Consider the following 18702-nt stretch of genomic DNA (forward strand, 5'->3'; position numbering starts at 1 on the left):
GGTCAATGGCCTGAGTACCTGGGGCTTCTGCTTTATGGCATGGTCCCCCGGGGAGGAACCCAGGAGGTCTTGAGGATGCCTAGGTATTCCCTGGGAGAGGAGCTTCACATATCCTGGTGGAGTTACTAACAAACATGGATCAAATCGCTGGGACTAGAGTTCAACTTCCTGATATCAAGGCTAAGTAGGGCCAAGGGAGTGTGTAGATTCTCTGTGCCACTTGTCTCCATGAAGAGGATCACCCTTGCCTGGAGGCAGGAGAATGGCAGAGATGAACTTTCAGTGACTTTTTCTAGGACCCTGAGAATTTAGGAGCTTTTGTGGAATTCCTGAATTTTTAGCTGATGACTGAATAGAGGAGCTAAGTTCTACTCCAGGGCTCCAGAGTGAAAGGTGTGCCTTAAAGAGGGGAAAGGCACATCTTTCCCCAGAAGGCACAATTTTCCACAGAAGCTCCAGAACAGGCTTGTTGTGAGGATCAAAAAAGCAGGAGGGTATGTCCTGGGGTCCCCAGATGCATGTGTGATGGTGCTACTACAGGGGTCAGCTGTTTAGAGCACCCCACCCCCACCATATCCACTCACACCCTTTGGGTTCTATACAGTTCCACTCCTATCACCTCTCGGTTTTATGGCTAAGATCAAATGTAGTATGTTTTTACCAGCTTAACATCTGATATATCCTCTATCTGAGGACAAGAAATTAAATGGGTTTTTGGAGCAGGGGGATGGAAAAGGAGCTTTCTCCATCCACTCCTATGCATCAACCTGGTATTGCAGGACCTCCAGGAATGGTGCATCACCAGAAGGCAAGAGAGAGTTCCACTCCCAGAGAGAGGGGTGAGGGGATGAGACGGTGTGAGCAGCAGACTTGGTGCCAGTGAGCAAACAAGGAAGAGGAGGCAAGAGGTGGGAGGCTGGCAGGAGGTGGACAGGAAGGCAGGCTGCCTGGAGATGGGCCACTCCCTTGTGAGTGTCCTTGTGCTTTCTTTACAGACTCTCTACTCCTTTGGGGCATGGTATTGGTATACTTACAGATGGCTCTGCACATCCTTAGGGGTCAGTGTATCTGCACGTGTGTTATCTCTCTACTCTGTGACAGTACTTGGTGACCATGTGGCTGAGGATACCTGTGTGAAGAACAAGAAACTAGGGGGTTGCCCGAAGAGCACTTGGGTGTTTGGTTTGATAGCACAGTGTTTAAAACAAACACGAAATTGAATACCTTTAGGAAAACATGCTTCTCAGGTGCAGCCACAGACCCTGCCACTCTACTGCATTTCACTACTTGTGTCACTTTTATAATCTGCCTAGCACTCAAGTCTTGACTCTGTGATCTCTTGAAGAAAAGGAGACAGGCCTCTATTTGTCCATCAGTTGGCTTCTGAATCATTAACTTCCCTCAGAGATAATGGCTGGGGTCCAGCCACCAGCTTCTCTGGGACTGAAGGGTACTGGAAGCCACCTTTTTTTCTTCTGAGTCAAAAACATCTGTACAAGGGAAGTAAACAAGTCCCAACCTTCCATGAGAGAAATGTCCAAAATCATATAGTGATACTAGCCTCCAGGCTGCCTCCGTGGGACTCCAAAACCCTTATTTTGCACACTGCCTCTTCCTTCATCAAGTGGGTTTGAGCTGAGGCTGAGATATGAGAGCTAGAACGAGAACAAGCCCAGAGACCCTGAGGGACACACTTGTTTCCAACTGGTGTGTCCTGGACATGGGCCCCTGCCAGAGGATGGAAAGGGATTTGGCCTGACATGCTGTTGGGATGGCCCTTGGGTAGACTCCTTGCTCAGTCCATTGTGTAGCCTCTCAGGTAGGCAGAGCCCTCCTTCCTGCCCAGCATCATCATATCACCACCCTGCCCCATCCGCCATCTCCCTGGGAGAAAGGAAAGTTTGGAGGCCAAAAGGAGGATCGATTCTATTTTGTTTTGGAAGCTTGGAAGAGAAGTTGGAAACATGTGGGGCTTGGTTTGAGGCTGGGGACAGGGCTGGCTCTTAGTGCCTGCTTCATCCTTGCAATCAGCTTTCCAGAACTCTCAGTGGAGCTTATAGGGTCAGGCTCTACCACGGGGGACCCATACTAAGATCATATCTATCCCTGGGATGCCCCCACATAGGCAGCAGCTTCTAAGACATGAATCTTGATATAAGCCTTTTACTTGACTTCTAAGAAGCTTAGGATGGTGATGGGAATGTAAGAAAGGGTAACCTTTGTAAGGGAGCTGATCTTTTATAGCTGCTGTTTACTGAGTGTCATATTTTGAGGATTTTTTTTTTAGTTTTTTTTTTTTTTTGGTCATTTGTTTTGTGTCAGACAGTGAACTGAATCTTTTACTTACTTTATTTCATTAAATGTTTATAACCATCCGGTGAGGTAGGTGGTATTATCTCCTATTTCTCAGATAAGGAGATTGATAATCTAAGATAAGGAGATTGAGAATCTAAGAGGTTAAAAACCAGTCCAAGACCACATAGCTATTAACTGGGGAATCTGGCTGTTTCCACTCAAGGGCACTGCCTTCCTCAGTCAATACAAAACCTGAGGTCAGTGAGCAAGGTGGGGGTAGGGTAGGGTTACCAGATTTAGCAAATACAAATACAGGATGCCCAATTAAATTTGAATTTCAGACAAACAACAAATAGTTAAGTATAAGTACATCCCAAATAGTGTGTGGGATATACTTACACTAAAAATTTGTTGTCTGTCTGAAATTCAAATTCAGTCAGGTGTCCTGTATTTTATCTGGCACTTCTTGATGGGAAGTGGGGTGACTTGATGGGAAGCCTGGCCCAGCTCTGCCCGGGTTTCCTAAGTAAGTCCTGAGAGGTACAGGCCTCAAGTAAGGGATGGTCTGAGCTCAATCAGATTGTGCTGGCTGTGCTGAGAGCCCTTTTCTCCCTTCCTGAGTGTGGCTAGGAAGAGGCAGGGCTTGGAGTCTGGGCTACCCTGTCCAGCCTCCCAGGCTTTGTGCTGAGGACGTCAGAGATCACACCCATTTACCAATCAAAAGGGATTTTTCGTCCCAGCACTAGGCTGCTCAACCACAAGTGGTGCACCAGCACAGACATTTGGCCGGGTGCAGTGGCTCACGCCTGTAATCCCAACACTTTGGGAGGTCTAGGTGGGCGGATCACCTGAGGTCAGGAGTTCGAGACCAGCCTGGCCAACATGGTGAAACCCCGTCTCTACTAAAAATACAAAATTAGCCGGGTGTGGTGGCGCACGCCTTTAATCTCAGCTACTCAGGAGGCTGAGGCAGGAGAATCACTTGAACCCGGGAGGCGGAAGTTGCTGTGAGATGAGATCTATTGCATTACAGCCTGGGCAAAAAGAGTGAAACTCCATCTCAAAAAAAAAAAAAAAAAAAAAAAAAAGCTTCAAGCCGTCAGCATGGGAAGAAATGAAACCTTCCTGGCATTCATTGAACGATTTAGCACTGAATTAGACCGTGCGGGCGAGGGTGGAGTCAATCCGGTCAAGGTTTAGAAAGGTCTAGCCCAGCCCTGCCTTTGGGGCACCAGCTTCTCCTATTTTCCCTTCCGGGGACTCTAACTCTGGGCGGGCCTGAGGGGGGCAGATGGTAGGAGGGGCTCTTTCTGACCCCTAAATCCCTAAGCTCTCCAGCCCCCCGTTGCCCCACCCGCGTCAGGCCTCGGGCTGGGCTCGGGCCCCCGGCGCTGCCCCGGCTCCCTCTCTGGTTCCTGGCCTCCGTCCTCCGCAGCTGAGCCCCGCTCGGCTCCACCCCAGGCTCCACCGCCTGCTCTATCGCTGGCTCCCGATCCGGCTCCCGTTCCCACTCCCGGCCCGGTGTGCTCAGCTTGCTCGGGGCGTCTCCCTACTGAAGAATTATGTTGCATAAAGCAGCCGCCACCATCTTGAACTGGCAGTGAACTTTGCTTTCTACATATAAATACAGATAGCAATCACACCCCAATCAGCGCAGAGGCTTCAGGGCATCATCTCAGCAACTCTAACTTTCCCATTACGATAATGTGATTTTCACTCAGTCTATAATATCAACAGCCATGAATAAAGCAACTGGCTCTTTCTGTCTCTCTTCCCTCCCCGCTTTCTCTGCCTCTCTCCCACCCACCTCAGTGTTTCTTTTCCACCACACCCTCCTCTTCTGTCTCTCTGCAACCCCTCCTGGTGATCTCTGAGTCTCTGAGCACCTCCGCCTTCCTCTCCCACTACCTCTTTCTCCCCCTCATCCTCTGGGACTCACATTCCCTAAATACTAATGGCAGGGATTTGCTGTGCCCCATGGCTCAGTTAAGTTCTGCTCCCCAGCTCTGCCATCATCTGCCTTTGCCTGAAGGTGAGAAACTGCGGAGTGGGGGTGGGGTGGCCAGCTAGGCTTTCCGGAAGGGTGAGGAAGAGGGAGGCGACTCTGCTCCTTCCCTTCTCTCTCCCTCTTTCCTTAGGTACCAGGAGGGCTCTCTGCTAGGATTCCCACCAAGAATGCCAAAGCCAGAGGCTTAGGGACCAAAGGATCCAGAAGGGAGATCTGAAAAATTCCTGCTTAGGGGCGGGTCCTGGAGACTCTGATTTTTCTGAGTATTGAGGGACCCAAATTCAACCAGATTCCAAATGCCAGAAGATTGTGAGTAGATACAGCTGGTGAGAGGGTGCTCTGGAGACGCCTGCAGAAAAGAGAGGAAACTGGCCCAGCGTCCTAGGGACACTTCTGAGTACGGCTCGGTCCTGAGCCTGACGGCAGTCCAGACTGGAACTGCCTTTGCCAGGACATGTGATAAAGGCCCGCAGATCCTTGATCAAGGTGTCAGCCACTTTGTTGGAGCTCCTGGAAAGGGCTTCTCTTTCCTTCATGGACATTCTCCAGGTTGGTAGTGGTGCTGGCGGGGGAATTTTCTGTGCCTCTGGTCATTCATGTATCTATGCCCCCTGAGTTTGTATGCCAGTTCTTTTAAACTAGCATTGGGATCGTGGACAGTGCTCTTAACTTCTCTAAGCCTCAGTGTCCTCTTCTATAAAACATGGATAATAATATACCTACTGAACAAAATAATGTATGTCACAGTGCTCAGCACATTGTTAAATATTCAATAACTGTTAGCAATTATTACTATCAGCAATTATTGAATAATCATCTGCTATGTCTGTGACACAGGGCACCATGGAGGTTAGGAGCCTGGGGTTTGGAGACAGATGATCTGAGTTTGAATCCTGGCTTAGTGCTTATTAGCTTTGTGGTCTTGGAAAAGTCACAGCCTCTCTGAGACTCAGTTTCCTCATCTGTAACAGGAATAATAATAGTCCCTACTTCATAGGGTTGTTGTGAGGGTTACTCAGGCACATCTGATGTTTGGCACGGTATTGATATGTGACACGAGCTCTCGAATATTCCCAATTAAGGGTCAGTCACTGTGGATCCGGCCATGAGTAAGGCCAACACTGTCCTGGCTGACCTGGAGACCACACTCTCTCTGTGGGTTATAGTCTGGGCCCCTGGCATTTTCTAAGGCAAGTGTCCACTAATGGCCTTGTCTTTTCACTCCTGTGGAGGATGAGGACTTGCTTCAATTTCCCTGGCTATAAGAACTGCAACCTTTTCAGTTGCCCTCCTTTCTGAGGTTGGAGCTAGGACTCCTGCCCAGCCCCTTTCCTGGGTGAGGAGAGAAGGTGACCCTTGAATGTGCTCTCTTAGGCAGGGGAGACAAATTAGAATCAGACATCCTCATTCTGTCCATTTCTGTAACTCTAAGTGTTTGGGGGTCAGTTTGCTTGCTTACTTTTAGTTTCTCTTGGTTTCTCTCTGAAGGCTCCTTTGGAGCCATTCCAAGCTGATTTCATGTGAAAGAGGAGAAAGAAGACTCTACTCACCTCAGCTGGGCCAGGAGGGGCCTCGGGAGTGTGGCAGTGAGAGCTCCCAGCTGTGGGGCCTAGAGAGTCAGTATCACTGAGGCAGACTCAGGGAGGAAGCTAGGGGTAGCATGACTGGCTAGTGGCAGGTTTGGGTCTCTTCCCTAATACTTAGCCTCTCTTCCCTGGCTCCAGGAGGAAAGAAGCTACCCTTCAAAATCCAGAGCCATAAGCCAACATTTTTTTTTTTTTTTAGACAGATTCTCGCTCTGTCACCCAGCCTGGAGTACAGTGGTACGATCTCGGCTCACTGCAACCTCCACCTCCCAGGTTCAAGTGATTCTCCTGCCTCAGCTACACAAGGGACTACACGTTTGTGCCACTATGTCCAGCTAATTTTTGTATTTTTAGTAGAGACCATGTTTCGCCATGTTGGCCAGGCTGGTCTCAAACTCCTGACCTCAGGTGAGCCACCCGCCTGGACCCCCCAAAATGCTGGGATTACAGGCATAAGCCACCGTACCCAGCCAACCAACACATTATTAACCAAGTGCTGTAGCTAAGGGAATTGAATTGCCTGTAAACTCATGACAGAATGCGGAGTCTGGTCTCCCTATGCCTAACTCCACTGCTCACAGACAGGGTCCATGCCTTCCAGGTGATCGTTGCCCAATATTGGGGGACAGGCATGAGAACATGGAAGTGAAGCAGAGTGAGAGACACTTATAGAGGTAACTACAGGGTGCAGCAGCACAGAAAAAGAGTGGTCATTTCAGTCTGAAGAGCCAGGTGACACTTCATAGAGGAGATGGTGCTCCAGTTAACATAAATATGGGCAAAATGGGATGGGCAAAGAGAAGGAAAGGCATTCAAGCAGGGGGAATAGCATGTTCAAAAGCCTTGAGGTGTGGAACAGCCTGGCACATCTGGAGAACTCCACTGAAGTACAGAGGAGGGCGTAGGGAGGGTACATTGGGAGAAAGGCCAGCAGAAGGAGAAAGAGAGTAAAGGGCTGTGCCAAGGAGTTAGGCTGTCACCCTGTGAGCTGGGGGCCACTGAAGGGCTTTCACATGGAGTGATCTGCATTTCAGAAAAATAGCTCTGAGGATGATACAGAGAATGGGGGAAGGGTGCAACCAGAAACACTGGAGACCAGGAGACCAGGGAGGAGGTTTTTTTTTTCCCCCCAGGCTAGAGTGCAATGGTAGGATCTCAGCTCACTGCAACTTCCGCCTCCTGGATTCAAGATATTCTCCTCTCTCAGCCTCCTGAGTAGCTGGAATTACAGGCGTCCACCACCAGGCCTGGCTAATTTTTTGTATTTTTGGTAGAAACAGGGTTTCACCATGTTGGCCAGGCTGGTCTTGAACTCCTGACCTCAGATGATCCACCTGCCTCAGCCTCCCAGAGTGCTGGGATTACAGACGTAAGCCACTGTGCCTGACCTTTTTTTTTTTTTTATGTGGAGTCTTGCTCTGTGGCCCAGGCTGGAGTGCAATGACACGATCTTGGCTCACTGCAACCTCTGCCTCCTAGGTTCAAGCGATTCTCCTGCCTCAGCCTCCTGAGTAGCTGGGATTACAGGCATGCACCACCATGCCTGGCTAATTTTTGTATTTTTAGTAGAGACAGGGTTTCACCATGTTGGCCAGACTGGTCTCAAACTTCTGACCTCAGGTGATCCACCCCCCTTAGCCTCCCAAAGTGTTGGGATTACAGGTATAAGTCACCACACCCAGCCAAGGGAGACGGTTCTTACAACTGTGCAGGCAAGAGACATGGAGGACCCGAGTTATGGCAATGGTGGTGGGAACACCGAGGAGTGACAGACTAGATAAGGCCTCTGAAAGAATGGACAGGATTTTGTGCTTGATTGGATGTGGGAGCTGACTGAGGAGAAGACTCCTGGATGGCCACCAGGTTCTTGCCTTGGGTGAACGGTGGGATGATGACAGAGATGGAGAATAGAAGTGGTGGAATAGATTTGGGGAGAGTGCAGAAATACTAAGATCTGATTGAGACACGTACTTTGAGAGTCTGGGGTATATCTCAATAAAGATATCCAGGAGATTAAGAGAATTGAAGAACTTTATCTCCGTACACCTGAAGTCTGGTAGGGAGTTGGAAATACATGTGTGGCATTCAAAAGAGTTTTGGGCTGGGTGCAGTGGCTCATGCCTATAATCCCAACACTTTGGGAGACCAAGGCGAGTGGATCACTTGAAGTCAGGAGCTCGAGACTAGCCTGGCCGACATAGTGAAACTCTGTCTCTATTAAAAATACAAAAAAAAATTAGCCCAGTGTGGTGGTGTGTGCCTGTAGTTCCAGCTACTGGGGAAGCTGAGGCAGGAGAATTGCTTGAATCCGGGAGGCAGAGGTTGCAGTGAGCGGAGATCCCGCCACTGCACTCCAGCCTGGGTGACAGAGTGAAACTGTCTCAAAAAAAAAAAAAAAAAAAGTTTAGTCAGGGTATGTGGATTTGAGGGTTACTAGCAGATAGATGGTAATTAAGGCCGTGGGAAAGAGGTTGTTTACTTGGGAAAGACAAGTTTGAAGAGGCTTAAGAGTAGAGGTCTTAGGGAATGTCCACATTTAAAGGAGTGATTCTCAACCTTAGTAGCACATTTGGATGAAATGGGGAGCTTGAAAAACACCAGTGTTGGCAGGGGACAGTGGCTCACACCTGTAATCCCAGCACTTTGGGAGGCTGAGGCGGGTGGATCACGAGATCAGGAGATCGAGACCATCTTGGCTAACAGGGTGAAACCCCGTCTCTACTAAAAATACCAAACAATTAGCCAGGTGTGGTGGCTGACACTTATAGACCCAGCTACTCAGGAGGCGGAGGCAGGAGAATGGCGTGAACTCGGGAGGTGGAGCTTGCAGTGAGCCGAGATGGCACCACTGCACTCCAGCCTGGGCGACAGAGCTAGACTCCATTTCAAAAAAAAAAAAAAAGGAAAAAGAAAAACACTGGTGTCTGGGCTCCTCCCCAGGCCAACTAAATCTGAATCTCTGGGAGTGAGCTGTAAAAGTCCTCATGCCTGTAATCCCAGCGCTTTGGGAGGCTGAGGCAGGTGGATCACAAGGTCAGGAGAGCTAGACCATCCTGGCTAACATGGTGAAACCCCGTCTCTACTAAAAATACAAAAAAAAAAAAAAAAAAAAAAAATAGCTGGGTGTGGTGACGGGCGCCTGAGGCAGGAGGATGGTGTGAGCCTGGGAGGCGGAGCTTGCAGTGAGTCGAGATCACACCACTGTACTCCAGCCTGGGTGACAGCGCGAGACTCCGTCTAAATAAATAGATAAGCCCTTCAGGTGATTCTAACATGGCATTGGGGTTGAGAATCAAAGACTTGCAGGGAAGCAGGGCATGGTGGCTCATGCCTATAATCCCAACACTTTGGGAAGCCAAGGCAGGCAGATCACTTGAGCCCAGGAGACCAGCCTGGGCAACATGGTGAAACTCCATCTCTACCAAAAATACAAAAAAAAAAAAAAAAAAAAAAAAAAGAAAGAAAGAAAAAACTTAGCCAGGTGTGGTGCCACATGCCTGTAGTTCCAACTACTGGGGAGGCTGAGGTGTGAGAATCGCTTGAACCTGGGAGGCAGAAGTTGCAGTGAGCCAAGATCTCACCACTGCATTCCAGCCTGGGCAACAGAGCAAGACCCTGCCTCAAAAAGAAAAACCAAAAAGAAAAGAAAAAGACTTGGAGGGAGGGCAGAGGACCTAGGCTAGCAAAGAAAACTGAGAAGGAATGTTCAGGAAGATAGGAAGAAAAACAGGAAAGAGGGGCGTTGTGGAGTAAAGAGAGGACAAAGTTTCAAGAAGAGAGAGTTCAAAAGCATCAAATGATGGAGAATAATAGTAGTTAACACCTACCCAGTACTTATCCTGGCTTTACGTGAATTCACTGAGTCTTCCTGAGACCCTGAGGCAGGTGTTATTATCGTTGCCATTTTGAACATAATAAAACTGAGGCACAGGGATGCTAAGTACTTGCCCTAACTCATACAACTAGTAAGCAGAAACCAGGCTTCCAGCCCAGGCAGGCCACTACCAAATGTGTGCTACACCACCTCTCTTGCAGAGGGCCAAGTGGCATGCGCACCGTTCGTGAGTTTTAGCAGTTAGGTGGTCAGTGTAGCCTTCCAATGGCCCAGCTCTCTTCTCCTTTCTCCTCTCCTCTCCTCTCCTCCCTCCCCCGCTTCCTTCCTTCCTTCCTTCCTTCCTTCCTTCCTTCCTTCCTTCCTTCCTTCCTTCCTTCCTTCCTTCCTCCCTCCCTCCCTCCCTCCCTCTTTCCTTCTCTCTCTCTTTCTTTCCCCTCCCTCCCTCCCTCCCTCCCTCCCTCCCTCCCTCCCTCCCTCCCTCCCTCCCTCCCTCCCTCCCTCCCTCCCTCCCTTCCTTCCTTCCTTCCTTCCTTCCTTCCTTCCTTCCTTCCTTCCTTCCTTCCTTCCTTCCTTCCTTCCTCTCAGTCTAGGTCCCTAAGGCAGCTTTCTTCACCTCCCTGGCCTTCTCCTGGTGACTGGGCTAAGTGGAGCTGGTTCTCCTCCCTTGCTCTTGGAGAGAACAAAGTCCACCCTTAGGAGGTGGCCACAAGTGAGCCTGCATTCATCAGCCTGAGCGAGCAAGCACCCTTTGAAGTCTCCAGAGTCTAGGAGGGTGGGGAGTTGGGAGGGGGTGCAGAGGGAAAAGGATCTGACCCTCCTGGGAAGTTAAGTCTCCTGAGAAGTGACGCAGGGAGACTTTGAGGAGGAAAGAGACTGGAATCCGCATTCACAGTAGAGGTGATGTGAGGGTGGCCTCCAGGCCCCAGAGCAGTGGTTCGCAACCAGCCTGCCTGTTAGAATTAAGGAGAGAGGAGTGTTAAAAATATACCAAAAGTGCCACCTCCAGAATAATTGGATCAGAATCTCTGGGAATGGAGCCCAGGCACTGATGGTTTTTAAAAGTTCCCCAGCTGATTCTAATGTGTAGCCAGTGCTGAGAACAGCAGCCTGGAGAAAAAAGCTCTGAATAAGTATAAAAAGACCCCAGTTCTACACTCCAGCTTTGTCACTTCCTAGCTGGGTGGTCTTGTGCAACCCATCAGATGTCTTTGAGCCTCTCTTACTGATTTCTGTAAAATGGGCATAGTAATGTCCACCATACCTACCTTAAACAAATTATTCTGATGCTGAGGTAGACTTGGATGTGATGTATTTTGTTAATTATGAGGGTACTATGTGAAAGTAAGGTGGAATTAACTCATACAGACAAAAGGACAAATAAGCACATGTGTTCATTTTGCACAGGTAGACGCACTTGAGTGAGTACACACACACCTCACACAGAGAGCTGCTGGTTGGATTTTGAAAGCAGAACTGTGGCTTTCTAGTCATGGTCTTTTATGTTTTTAGCCTTCAGAATATGCCATTAAAATATGGAAAGATGGTGTGTGTGTGTGTGTGTGTGTGTGTGTGTGTGTGTGTGTGTTTAAATGATTGTTAAAGTGCAGCATCCTTTGAGTCCGCCTGTCAGCCTATCAGAAACGTCATCTACAACCTTCACTGTTTGCAGTTTAATCTCCCCTGCCTCCCCGTGGGCCCTGTTCTGACATTTTAAACCCCATAAATGACAGTAGTGCTCTAAGCCATTTTGAAAAAAGCCAAGCATTTGGAAAAAAACATACATAGAGACATCCCCCTAAGTTCCCTTTTCCCTGAACACATGCTCACTCATGCTCATAAGTCGAATCGCACACACGTTCACACCCCTGCACTGGCCAATTTGAGAGAAGTCACAGATACCGGTGCTAGCCAACAAAGTGCACATGTGATGGCAGGACACAGATGCTTGGAAGCATGGCTGTGTTTCTGGCCCATGCATAAACTTCAGTGGACACACAGCAGGGACACCTTTCTTCTCTCATGCTCAAGTTCCAACCATTCTTCTGCTCCTTGGCTTTGAAAGGGAAGGAAAGAATCCAGCATCCCTGGAAGGCTGTCACGGGGAGCTGTTTCCTGTAATTTGGACTTAGAAACCAATAGGAGCTGGGCGCGGTGGCTCATGCCCGTAATCCCAGCACTTTGGGAGGCGGAAGTGGGTGGATCATTTGAGGTCAGGAGTTTGAGACCAGCCTGACCAAGATGGTGAAACCCTGTCTCCACTAAAAATACAAAAATTAGCCAGGAGGTAGTGGTGCGCACCTGTAATCCCAGCTACTCAGGAGGCTGAGGCAGGAGAATCGCTTGAGCCTGGGAGGTGCAGGTTGCGGTGAGCCGAGATTGTGCCACTGTACTCCAGTCTGGGCACCAGAGTGAGAAGACCCTGTCTCAAAAAAAAAAAGAAAGAAAAAAGAAAAAAAGAAACCAATGGGGTGACAAGGGAGCTTGAAAAGCCCCAAATCTTGGGGTTTAGTGCCAAGAAAGGATGTACATTAACAGGATCAAGGTTCTCAACCCTTGGAAAGCCCACGAGTAGAAGGGATAACATGCAAGTTGCCCCCCACCTACCAAACCAGTGAGCTCTCAACGTTTGGAGACCCAGAATGAAAGAAGAAAATTCAGAGATACTTAGTCACAGGATGAACATGTGAGTGTAAAAGAAGGTGGTATAAGATGTTAATTGTGAACTCTGTAAGAACAGGGCTCTCCCAACTCCTGGATGTATCCCTGGAGTCTGGCACAGGGTCTACAACATAGCAAAGGCTTACAAGTACTTGCTGAATGAATGACAAAGAATCTGAAGCTCTTGATGGCAGGGCTGGTTCCTGTGGCTCTTCCTCCCACCACCTCAAGTCATCATGTACTTTAAGGAACTTGTTTCCAAGGCAACCAATTAGAGTCAGAAAGTGAGGGCTGTGACGTCAGGCAAGGATAGGGGGTGGGTGGATAAACTGCCATCCCCCGTATCCCTAGCTCCCAGCTCAGTCTCTGCAGCCTTGAAGGGAACACTTCTGAAAAGAGGAAAAGACATAGGGCATTGCCCTCCTGAGAGTACACTTCTGGGTCAGGGCCCAGGAATAGGGACTGTGTTGGAGATCTGATTCATCTGGCAGTGCCCCTACCTGCCACCCCATTCCAAACTGCTGACAAGCCTGTGGGTCCAGCGGTGAGACAGTGTAGGCACACAAGAAGGGTAACAGTAGTTGGGGACCACTGCCCATGCTCCTCACTGTCGCCTAGGAGGGAGAGATCTTAGGCTCTCTTTATTTGGGGGACCTGTAAACAAGGCCCAGAATGAAGGAAGTCTTGGATCAAAGAGGAGGAGATGCTGCTCTCAGGCCTCACTTGAGACCTTTCTGTCTGCCCCCTGGAAAGGATGTATGTTTTGGTTTATGAGAGGAAAGTATACACTTTAAATAAGAGTAGGAAGCCAACAAAGAATGCATTTGGAGAGTGTAGCAGAGACAATCCAATGGGTGGTAGCTCACAGATTCTTTCTTGGAGCAGAGAATGAGATGTGGGTAACAAAACTACAGCAATTTGAACCCCTAGATCCTTGAGATCATGTTAGGCTTCCCAAGGGACAAATCTGGCCAATTTGGGAAGGTCATTCTAATCAGAAGATAAAAAGCAGAATGCAAAGGACCTTGTCCTTAGGGTACAATGAGAATACTGGGCATTCACTTGTTGAACTTCCTGGCCAAACTATGATAAGCCCCTACACCAGCTGGGTAGGCCCTGCTGTGAAGATGATGAAAATGATGATGCTGACAATGATAAATAGCTGCAGCTATATTTTTCATGGCACTGTACTTTACCAAATACCTTTATCATTGTGGTAGCCCTGTTGATAAGTAGGGCAGGAATTGTCCCCAGGTGTGGTTCTGGAAGCAGACTCGGAGATGGCAAGTACTGTGCAGGAGCTTCACTGGAGAGTGCTCTGGGAAGGTGCTAGAAGTGCAGGACTGGGCAAGGAAGAAGTGGGGTTGTGCTGCAGTCTCAAAAAAGGCCTTGACTGACCACAGGGGCTCTGAAGCTGGATGGCCCTTCAGAACCGTCCTGAGTTGGAGAGAGGCAACTGGGCCTTCACATACCCCTGGTGACCAGTCACTGGATGCAAGCTGCCCCAGAAAAAGGACACGATCTCAGGTGGGGTAGCACTCTTCAGCAGAGGCAAATCCAAGGAAGGCTGACAGGCAAGGGTGGCAGCTGAGGGGACCATCCTTCAGTATGGAAGGGGAATACGGCGTGACACCATGGCACCCACTATAGCAATTACCACTCTCATATTGGAGGTGAGAAAACTGAAGTTCAGAGAGACGTAATGATCTGCCATATCATACAGCTATTATACTGGCAAGGTTAGAGTGTGGCTGTAGCAACAAGAAGGACTTTCAGTGTAAAACTACTTCAGTGTAAACACAGGAGTCAACTGCTGAGGAAACGCCCTGTCCCTGAACTGCATGCAGGACAGGCATTTGGAGCTGAGGGTGCCCTGAGTGAGGGGATGGGAGAAGGAACTCAGAGTGCTTTTCCCCAGGCAGAAGAGTCAGGGTGCAGAGACCCTGTGCCAGGCCTCCAGAGGGCCTGCTGAGCTCTGCTGAGGTCCAGGGAGCCTCCTCCCCCACTGGAAAGTGGAGACTGTGACCTTAATCCTTCCCATCACAGAGGCCACAGTGCTGGCTGCTCCAGGCCATGGGAGAAGCTTTCCTGACAGATGTGTCGGATTGACCAAAAGACCAAAAGGGGCTTTGCAGAGATTATGCTGTCTGCTCGATACTTGGCCCCTAAGCCTCAAGAAATGGAAGCTCAGAGGGCCTCCTTGGTGGCTTCTAGAAAGGGCCAGAGCTTCAACCATTGCTGGGCTCAGGGGCCCAGCAATGGTCAGCTTCCCTGGCCAGCCTCAGGCTGCTTCCAAAAGGCCTGGCAGAAGGCATTTGCCGAGGGGTCAGCAGAGGTGAGGGAGGGAGTGGACAAGGTGACAGAAGGCGAGAGTCAGTGAGACAGAGGCCAAGGAACAGGAGGGGCCTGACCCCCTCAGGACCAGCCACCGCCACAGAAACTGACCTGGGGGAGAGAGGCTCTTGTCTCCTTGTCTGGACTTGTTTTCAGGATGCTGGGGCCAGGCATCTGGGTCTATGAAAGATTTGGAAAGTCACTGAAGAGCAGGGTGTGTGTGTGTGTGTGTGTGTGTGTGTGTGTGTGTGTGTGTGTGTGTGTGTGTATGTGTGTGATGGGGCTGGGGTGGAGGCAGTGCCGCCATCAGATGTGCGTGGGAATGGAGTGAAGGGAATCCGCCTGCCCCTACTGCCTTCACACTGGAACCATTGGGTCCACAGCACAGGCTAGGAGCGACCGCCATTCCTGCTTTTTTTTTTTTTTTTTTGAGACGGAGTTTCGCTCCTGTTGCCCAGGCTGGAGTGCAATGGCACGATCTCGGCTCACTGCAACCTCCGCCTCCCGGGTTCAAGTGATTCTCCTGTCTTAGCCTCCTGAGTAGCTGGGATTACAGACATGCGCCACCATGCCCGGCTAATTTTGTATTTTTAGTAGAGACGGGGTTTCTCCATGTTGGTCAGGCTGGTCTCGAGCTCCCGACCTCAGGTGATCGGCCCGCCTTAGCCTCCCAAAGTGCTGGGATTACAGGCATAAGCCACCGTGCCCGGCCTCCTGCTCTTTTTATTCTCAACTCTTGCTGACTAGGAGGTGAGAAAGGAAGCCTGAGCTGTCACAAGGAAAGGACCCAGACATGCAAGAGGCAAAGGAACAGGAACATCAGAGCTCTGGAGTCTCTCTGCAGGGAGAGTCACAGGAATAGACCAGCCCCTGCTCACAGGAACACAGGGTCCTTCTTGCCCTTTTCTGGGGCAGAAGAGTGAGTGGCCACAGCCTCTGTCCTGGAGACCCCTATCAGAAAGGGATTGCTTTGGGTGGTGTTTTTTTCACTCTGCTACCTTCCTCCCCACCCCACCCCATTTCCCTTCATGACCTTGTGACTCCATTAGGTCTCCTTTCTTCTTGCTTCAAGAAAAAGCCAGGCGGGGAGGGCTGGGGACCAGGGAGGGAGGCAAGGCGGGCGGAGAGGCTGAGCCAATTGCGGCGTCTGCAAGGTGCAAAGCAATCAGCGGAGCCGCTGGTGAGCGGGGTCACTCAGTAGTGTGCACATCAGGGTGAAATCCTTTCAGCTCTTCGCCAAACCCCTAGTGAAAGACAATCAGGCTCGCTGTCACCGAGCTAATTCTGTCTATATAAAAGCAGTAATGAAATTCACGGCAGGATTACCCTCTCCATCCAATGGGCCAGCGTCGTGGTGACATATCTCTCTTATTGCCCGAATGTAACACACCATCTAATTTACGTCGTGTAGCGAGCAGGAATGAAATGTTCATAAAGAATTGCTGCATCTCGTCACCTTAACTGCGGCCCGGGGCTCTGAGGCATCTGTCAGGGAGAGGAGCAGGAGGAGGGAGGGCAGGCGGGGCTCAGGGAGTAGCAGCCGGGGGCAGGGGTTTCTGTGGGGTTGTTGTTTCTTAATAGGGTGAAGTGGAGGCAGAGGGAGGTAGGGGCTGGGCAGGGGTCAGGAAGAGAGAGGGTGAGGGGAGGGGCACAGAGCACTTTGGGGAGGTGAGGATGAATAAGGGTAGGTTGAAGTGGTCTGGAGGGAATGTTTGGAAGTCTGCGGGTTTGGGTGAGTTTGGGAGGATGAATATGAGTGCCTAAGTGTCCAGGGGTTGGTTGGGGAAATGACCCTCTGGGTGCATCCCAGTTACTGCAGGGCCCCTGACCATCTCTTCCATCCTCTGCAAGTGGAAACCCAGCCACCTGTGAAGACTATCAGAACAAAACTCTCCAGTGAACAAGAAAGAAGCCCTTTTATAAAAGTGAATAAGGAGCAGACAGACACGAGGAGCAAGTTTCATAAACCTAGGAGTTCTCCATGGCTACTCCCCCACCCTCAGCAACTGCGGGACCCAACTGGCCATCTGCAAGCCCTTTCAATGCCACTCAAAAATGTTCTTCTCGGCCGGGCGCGGTGGCTCAAGCCTGTAATCCCAGCACTTTGGGAGGCCGAGACGGGCGGATCACGAGGTCAGGAGATCGAGACCATCCTGGCGAACACGGTGAAACCCCGTCTCTACTAAAAATACAAAAAATTAGCCGGGCGAGGTGGCGGGCGCCTGTAGTCCCAGCTACTCGGGAGGCTGAGGCAGGAGAATGGCGTAAACCCGGGAGGCGGAGCTTGCAGTGAGCTGAGATCCGGCCACTGCACTCCAGCCTGGGAGACAGAGCGAGACTCCGTCTCAAAAAAAAAAAAAAAAAAAAAAAAAAAAAATGTTCTTCTCTTCCACTCCTTCCTCTCCACCCATCAGTACCCTGCCCCCAAACCCAGTCCAAAGTCATTGCCATCTGTTGCCTAGATACCTCAGTACCCTCCTGACCGATCTCTCCATGAGCCCTCCTGTCCCCTCTGGCCTCTCTTGCTCCCTCAACTCAGCCAGGTAGTGATCATGTCATCATTACCTCTCTCAACTTAAAACCCTGCAATGGTGCCCCCTTGCTCTTAGGGGATACCATTGCAGGGTGTCCCCTAAGACCCTACCTCTCCAGCTTCTTTGTCCCACGCTCCCAGTCACAACTGTGCTCCAGCCGTATTGGTCTTTTCCCATAGTCTGAATAAGGTGCTGTGTTCTAAGAAGCCATGGGGGCTGTGCACGCGCCTTTCCTTCTCGTTAGAAGACTCCCCATGGCAGTGGCAGCATCACCAGACCCCGTACAGCATGGTCTTAACTTCTACTCCCACTTCAGACGCCAGCTGAAGCCTTGCATCTCAGGGGAAGCCTTCTGTGACTACTCACTCGCGTAGCTCTCTCCTCTTTTATACACTTCCTTGGCATCATTTACTTCTTTTGGTAACTGTTTCTTTATAGCCTGGATTCTCCCACTGGACTCTGCACTCCATGAGGGGAGGGACCATACTTGTTTTACTCACCATTATATCCCCAGCCCCTGGCACAGTACCTGGGGACATTCTAGGTGCTAAATAAATACTTGTTGATGCCATGTGGAAGCAGCTGATGGAAAAAAATATGTTGAATGAACAAATTAGGGGCATGCACAGCCATTACAAGGTGAGAACCAACCTCCCTCCCTCCCTCCCTCCCTTCCTTCCTTCCTTCCTTCCTTCCACAAACATCTACTGAATGCCTTCTGAGTGCCAGGCACTGTCGGAGGCACTGTGGCCGCAGTGCTAAACAAGTGAAGACACAGTCCCTGCCCATGAGGAGCTCATGAGGGGAGGGAGAAATACAGCCATGGGGCTAAACCTGTCCTGTGCTGCCTTACTCCAGAGAAGAGCCACATCCTTGCCCACTGGCACAGTCACCTACAAAATGTGGCTGATTCTCTGGGGCCGTAGAGAATTCTCCTTGAACTTCCCCAATACATAGCTTAGCTACTTGTGGGGTAAAAATACCAATAGATAAAAGAAACTTTATTGAAGAGCGATAACTAGATTTCTCTTCCTAGTGATAATAATAGCAAGAAGCATTTAGTGAGTATCTGCTATGTGCTGAACACCTCATCTCATGTCATTCTCACAACAACTGTGACATCTAGTATATTATTTTTGTTTTAGCGATGAGGAAACAAGCTGAGTTTAAAGAGTTTGCCACCCAAAAGGTCACACCTGGCATACAATGGATGCTTGTTAAATATTTATTGAGTGAATGAATGAATGAGAAGCTAATAAGCAGAAAGGCCAGGACTGAAACCTAGATTTCTGGCTCCAAAGCCCTTGTCTCTTTCTACTCTTTATTCCAAGCAATTAGTTTTGAACTCTCAGAGTCAGTATTAGAAAAATAATCTGATGTTGGGCTCTGGATCTGTGCTTTCTCTGATCTGGGATCCACAGCCTTCCCACAGCTGCACATGGCACCTTAGAC

At 49.8% G+C, this 18702-nt stretch overlaps 1 non-coding gene across 1 annotated transcript; it reads left to right on the forward strand.

Moving 5' to 3' along the window:
- The first annotated feature begins 614 nt into the window (after positions 1 to 614).
- On the forward strand, positions 615 to 804 carry LOC119628242 (U2 spliceosomal RNA). Its single transcript, XR_005244541.1, has one exon. It is a non-coding gene; the product is annotated as a U2 spliceosomal RNA (small nuclear RNA).
- Positions 805 to 18702: the final 17898 nt, after the last annotated feature.

The sequence above is a fragment of the Chlorocebus sabaeus genome, chromosome 9, assembly GCF_047675955.1.
Source record: "Chlorocebus sabaeus isolate Y175 chromosome 9, mChlSab1.0.hap1, whole genome shotgun sequence".
Lineage (NCBI taxonomy): Eukaryota > Metazoa > Chordata > Mammalia > Primates > Cercopithecidae > Chlorocebus > Chlorocebus sabaeus.